This window comes from Styela clava, chromosome 2 (assembly GCF_964204865.1).
Source record: "Styela clava chromosome 2, kaStyClav1.hap1.2, whole genome shotgun sequence".
Lineage (NCBI taxonomy): Eukaryota > Metazoa > Chordata > Ascidiacea > Stolidobranchia > Styelidae > Styela > Styela clava.
Window position 1 is genome coordinate 27,751,929 of NC_135251.1, and position 5,000 is coordinate 27,756,928.

Here is a 5,000-nt window from a genome sequence, read left to right on the forward strand (position 1 = left end):
CATTCGAGGCGCCCGACTCCAATTAAGCGAGCCGGGCTTCTTACCAATTTAAAGTTTGAGAATAGGTTGAGGACGTTTCGTCCCCAAGGCCTCTAATCATTCGCTTTACCAGATAAAACTGCGACAAAGCGCCAGCTATCCTGAGGGAAACTTCGGAAGGAACCAGCTACTAGATGGTTCGATTAGTCTTTCGCCCCTATACCCAAATAGGACGATCGATTTGCACGTCAGAATCGCTACGGTCCTCCACCAGAGTTTCCTCTGGCTTCGACCTTCCCAGGCATAGTTCACCATCTTTCGGGTCCCAACATGGACGCTCTTGCGCGACCGCCCCGGCAGAGCGGGTGCGATCGGCCGGTCGTGCGCCGGCGCCCGCACGGGGCTCCGGGTCCGACCTCGTTCGGCCAAAGGCCGCCTTCACTTTCATTTCGCCTGCGAGTCTCGAACCACTCGACGACTCGCGCTCATGTTAGACTCCTTGGTCCGTGTTTCAAGACGGGTCGGGAGGGTGGCCGACGTGGCCACGGACCCCGAGCGCGTCGACGGCGCGCCACCGAAACGGCAGCCCGCCGAACACCGGCACTGCGTACAGTGCAGGCGAACGACAAGCCAGCCGAACGGCGACGGCCGCACACAGAGAGCGCGCGGCATCCATTCCTCGATCCGCCGCCGGGCCGCACCGCCCGCGCGCTGTAACACCCCCGCCGGAGCGGAGGCCACCTTCGCGCGGGGACTTAGACCGACGGCAAACCGGTCGTGACCCGCGCCGGTCGCTAGTGCGCTGAGACGGTGCGCGAGCCGACTCGGCAGCGGCGCCTTAAGCGTCCGCGAACCGAGACGGCGCGCCCCCGCACCCAACTGAAAGCGAGCCGGCGACCTGACGGGCCCTCCCGTTTGCCTCTCAACGGTTTCACGTACTCTTGAACTCTCTCTTCAAAGTGCTTTTCAACTTTCCCTCACGGTACTTGTCCGCTATCGGTCTCGCGACCGTATTTAGTCTTAGGTGGAGTTTACCACCCGCTTTGGGCTGCATTCCAAAACAACCCGACTCCGAGAAGACCCGAAGCGGCCAAGGCAAGCGCCCCTATGGGCCTAACACCCGCCGTGGGACGAGGCCTCGATCAGAAGGACACCGGCGCTCGCCGTTAGCCGCACTGGGACTTCCGTACGTCACAACTCGGCGCGCTCGAAAAGCGCGCAGATTCGACGCTGGACTCTTCCCGGTTCACTCGCCGTTACTCAGGGAATCCCTGTTGGTTTCTTTTCCTCCGCTTAATAATATGCTTAAATTCAGCGGGTGCTCTCGCCTGAACTCAGGTCGTATGTGTCAAGCGGGCCGCTTCTTACACGGCCCGCTGGCATCGCAAGTCGTCGCCGCCGGCGCCGACCGAGCGCGTACCGTCGCCGCCTTGGCCCACGGTCGGTCTTGATCTCGTGACCGGACCGACCGACCTGGACCCGCCCCTCGAACGTAGTTGAACACGTCGAGGGGCCGGCGGTGTACGGGACACGCGGTCGCGCCGAGAAAGCTCGGCGACCGCTTCAACTTGGGGCGACGCCCGGCCGTCTTCGCAGAGGCCAGGCGACGGCCCTCGGGTGAGGACGAACGCGACCCTGAGGCAGACGCGGTCCCGGGATTGACCCGAGACCGCAATTCGCGTTCAGAAGGTCGACGTTCAATGTGTTCTGCAATTCACATTACTTTTCGCACTTGGCTGCGTCCTTCATCGACTCGCGAGCCGAGTGATCCACCGTTAAGAGTCGTCCTCGACGTTTCGCCCGGCGCCGAAGCGCGCGGACGTCACACTGTGGGATCGACCACAAAACCACCACCGACAACAACTGCACAAAAACACCAACAAACGGCGCCGAGCGACCGCCGGGCTGGGCCGGCGGCACATCGAGCGCGGTGCCCAGAAGCCACCATCGCACTCGGCTGCCTTGCTATGCCAACGTGTTACGCGTGTCGCACGGGGCGGAACCCCGATTGACGGCCGCCCTCTCGGCGGCACCCAAAGACAATTAAGTGCGCGGTCGGCCGGGGCCTACCACCACTTTCGGTAATGATCCTTCCGCAGGTTCACCTACGGAAACCTTGTTACGACTTTTACTTCCTCTAAATGATCAAGTTTGATCGTCTTCTCGACACGCCGACGCGGCCGTTGCCAGCCGCGACGGGGCCGATCCAAGGATCTCACTAAACCATTCAATCGGTAGTAGCGACGGGCGGTGTGTACAAAGGGCAGGGACGTAATCAACGCAAGTTGATGACTTGCGCTTACTGGGAATTCCTCGTTCAAGGGAAACAATTGCAAGTCCCTATCCCAATCACGAATGAGGTTCAACGGGTTACCCGGACCTTTCGGCCTAGGTTAGACACTCGCTGCTTCACTCAGTGTAGCGCGCGTGCGGCCCCGGACATCTAAGGGCATCACAGACCTGTTATTGCTCAATCTCGTGTGGCTAAACGCCACTAGTCCCTCTAAGAAGTTAGACGCCGACCGAGAAGGTCGCGTAACTATTTAGCATGCCAGAGTCTCGTTCGTTATCGGAATTAACCAGACAAATCGCTCCACCAACTAAGAACGGCCATGCACCACCACCCACAGAATCAAGAAAGAGCTTTCAATCTGTCAATCCTACCTGTGTCCGGGCCGGGTGAGTTTCCCCGTGTTGAGTCAAATTAAGCCGCAGGCTCCACTCCTGGTGGTGCCCTTCCGTCAATTCCTTTAAGTTTCAGCTTTGCAACCATACTTCCCCCGGAACCCAAAGACTTTGGTTTCCCGGAAGCTGCCGGAAAGGTCGTCATGGTAACGCCTCCCGATCGCTAGTTGGCATCGTTTATAGTCAGAACTAGGACGGTATCTGATCGTCTTCGAACCTCTGACTTTCGCTCTTGATTAAAGAAAACATTCTTGGCGAATGCTTTCGCAGTAGTTCGTCTTCCGCCGATCCAAGAATTTCACCTCTAACGGCAGAGTACGGACGCCCCCGTCTGTCCCTCTTAATCATTACCTCGTGCTCCGAAAACCAACAAAATAGAACCGAGGTCCTATTCCATTATTCCATGCAACACTATGCAGGCGAACAGCCTGCTTTGAACACTTTAATTTTTTCAAAGTAAACTTATCGGCCACCGCCGACACTCAGTCAAGAGCACCGACGGAGAACCGAAGGTGAGGCGAACGCAACCAGTGACACGCCTTGCGACGGACCGGCGGCGCTCGCCCAAAATCCAACTACGAGCTTTTCAACCGCAACAACTTTAGCATACACTGTTGGAGCTGGAATTACCGCGGCTGCTGGCACCAGACTTGCCCTCCAATGGATACTCGTTAAGAGTTTTAGGATGTACTCATTCCAATTACAGGGCCTCGTTAGAGTCCTGTATTGTTATTTTTCGTCACTACCTCCCCGTGTCGGGAATGGGTAATTTGCGCGCCTGCTGCCTTCCTTGGATGTGGTAGCCGTTTCTCAGGCTCCCTCTCCGGAATCGAACCCTGATTCCCCGTTACCCGTTATCACAAAGGTAGGCACGTAGCGTACCTTCGACAGTTGATAGGGCAGACACTTGAATGATACGTCGTCGGTGCAGAGACCGTACGATCCGCGTGGTTATCCAGAGTCATCAAACGTCACAGGACGAACCCGGTCGGTTTTGATCTGATAAAAGCGCGCCTCCCGAAGTCGGCGCTTAATGCATGTATTAGCTCTAGAATTACCACAGTTATCCACTTCGCTTACGAGACCAAATAAACCAAGACTGATTTAATGAGCCATTCGCAGTTTCGCTTTACGAGAACTCGTACTTGCACCTGCATGGCTTAATCTTTGAGACAAGCATATCACTACTGGCAGGATCAACCAGATAGCTGCGACAGCTGCGCTCGGCCCTTGCTGGGCCGCCCGGCGCGTGCTCGTCGCATTCGTTTAAGACCGAGGCGATCGCCTGCGGCCGTACTCAGCTTCGACAGTCGCTGGCCGCGACGTCCACGCTCTCGCCGGCAGTGCCAGGCGGAGCGATTTGCGTTTTTTCTTTGCTCGCCCTCTCTCGGGCTCGATCCATTCAGTTTCGCACAAACAAGCGCTCTGCCGGCCGCCTGCAGCGGTGCCTAAAACCCGGGCATAACAATGCGACCGTTCTGCTAGGCCGACAAGCGCTCAAGCCAGACGCTCGATCGAACGCCCCCTACATATTAGTCGAGACAACGGCTCGCTCATTAGCATCGCGTTTGTACTTTAACTTTTTTCGGCTCGGCTTCTTTCGACGCCGATGCCGGCGACGCAGCACTCTCTCGCCCGCCAGCCACCGAGAAAAGGGTGCGCTCCGACCGGCCCCGCACCGCTCTTTCATGGCTCATTCGAGTTTACTGTCTTTCGCTCTGACATGCCTTACCTAGGGTTAGGTTAGTATGCTTGCACGTTTGTACTTTAACTTTTTTTGGCTCGGCTTCTTTCGACGCCGATGCCGGCGACGCAGCACTCTCTCGCCCGCCAGCCACCGAGAAAAGGGTGCGCTCCGACCGGCCCCGCACCGCTCTTTCTTGGCTCATTCGAAATTACTGTCTTTCGCTCTGACATGCCTTACCTAGGGTTAGGTTAGTATGCTTGCACGTTTGTACTTTAACTTTTTTCGGCTCGGCTTCTTTCGACGCCGATGCCGGCGACGCAGCACTCTCTCGCCCGCCAGCCACCGAGAAAAGGGTGCGCTCCGACCGGCCCCGCACCGCTCTTTCTTGGCTCATTCGAAATTACTGTCTTTCGCTCTGACATGCCTTACCTAGGGTTAGGTTAGTATGCTTGCACGTTTGTACTTTAACTTTTTTTGGCTCGGCTTCTTTCGACGCCGATGCCGGCGACGCAGCACTCTCTCGCCCGCCAGCCACCGAGAAAAGGGTGCGCTTCGACCGGCCCCGCACCGCTCTTTCTTGGCTCATTCGAAATTACTGTCTTTCGCTCTGACATGCCTTACCTAGGGTTAGGTTAGTATGCTTGCACGT

The 5,000-nt window shown here is 57.3% G+C and overlaps 2 non-coding genes and 1 pseudogene across 2 annotated transcripts; all 3 read right to left on the minus strand.

Annotated features, from left to right (window-relative positions):
• The window catches only part of LOC144420373 (large subunit ribosomal RNA), a 3,695-nt pseudogene extending 2,374 nt beyond the window's left edge, over positions 1-1,321 (minus strand).
• A 288-nt stretch (positions 1,322-1,609) lies between these two features.
• On the minus strand, positions 1,610-1,763 carry LOC144420189 (5.8S ribosomal RNA). Its single transcript, XR_013474546.1, has one exon. It is a non-coding gene; the product is annotated as a 5.8S ribosomal RNA (ribosomal RNA).
• Positions 1,764-2,061: 298 nt separating this feature from the next.
• Positions 2,062-3,871, minus strand: LOC144420227 (small subunit ribosomal RNA). Its single transcript, XR_013474580.1, has one exon. It is a non-coding gene; the product is annotated as a small subunit ribosomal RNA (ribosomal RNA).
• Between the last annotated feature and the right edge of the window lie 1,129 nt (positions 3,872-5,000).